The sequence below is a fragment of the Hemiscyllium ocellatum genome, assembly GCF_020745735.1.
Source record: "Hemiscyllium ocellatum isolate sHemOce1 chromosome 15 unlocalized genomic scaffold, sHemOce1.pat.X.cur. SUPER_15_unloc_10, whole genome shotgun sequence".
Lineage (NCBI taxonomy): Eukaryota > Metazoa > Chordata > Chondrichthyes > Orectolobiformes > Hemiscylliidae > Hemiscyllium > Hemiscyllium ocellatum.
In genome coordinates, this window is record NW_026867446.1 from 299,649 (window position 1) to 300,879 (window position 1,231).

Here is a 1,231-nt window from a genome sequence, read left to right on the forward strand (position 1 = left end):
TGATTCTTAGAACGGACGGAAAGAGTCGGGCAAGCTGTCAAAGCTTTGAGCGAATGTCAAAAGCTTTAGACTTCCGCGAACTCTCCGGCTTGCACTGAGACGCGAGGTCGATGTGCTAAGCACCACGGGGCCCCCTTTCGCCTGCAGGTCCCGAGCCGCCAACATGTTCTTAGTATCGTGTTCTCCAATCCTGGGTGACGGCACCGCAGGGAGGCAGAGCCATCGCACTTGCCGGGTGGCAGAGGAAGGACCGGACTATGTACAATAGCGGCCACCGACTCCCAGAGCCGGTTGTGCGGAGTCTGCTCTCAGCCTAAGAGGCTTCTGGGAGTGCTCAGGCAAGGGTCAGCCTGCACCCTTGCTGGCAGCACCCAGGGGAACCAGGACGCTGCATCTCTCGCCTTCATTTTCGACACAAGCGCCTGAGGAGGGACGCCACCCCTCCCTTGCGTCAAGAGACCTCCCCACCAGCCTCTGACTGATTCTTAGAACGGACGGAAAGAGTCGGGCAAGCCTGTCAAAGCTTTGAGCGAATGTCAAAAGCTTTAGACTTCCGCGAACTCTCCGGCTTGCACTGAGACGCGAGGTCGATGTGCTAAGCACCACGGGGCCCTTTCGCCTGCAGGTCCCGAGCCGCCAACATGTCTTAGTATCGTGTTCTCCAAACCTGGGTGACGGGCACCGCAGGGAGGCAGAGCCATCGCACTTGCCGGGGGGCAGAGGAAGGACCGGACTATGTACAATAGCGGCCAACGACTCCCAGAGCCGGTAGTGCGGCGTCTGCTCTCAGCCTAAGAGGCTTCTGGGAGTGCTCAGGCAAGGGTCAGCCTGCACCCTTGCTGGCAGCACCCAGGGGAACCAGGACGCTTGCATCTCTCGCCTTCATTTTCGACACAAACGCCTGAGGAGGGAAGCCAACCCTCCGTGTGTCAAGAGACCGTCCCCGCCCCGGCCTCCGACTGATTCTTAGAACGGACGGAAAGAGTCAGGCAAGCCTGTTAAGACTTCCGCGAACTCTCCGGCTTGCACTGAGACCGAGGTCGATGTGCTCAGCACCACGGGGCCCCTTTCGCCTGCAGGTCCCGAGCCGCCAACATGTTCTAAGTATCGTGTTCTCCAAACCTGGGTGACGGGCACCGCAGGGAGGCAGAGCCATCGCACTTGCCGGGTGGCAGAGGAAGGACCGGACTATGTACAATAGCGGCCAACGACTCCCAGAGCCGGTAGTGCG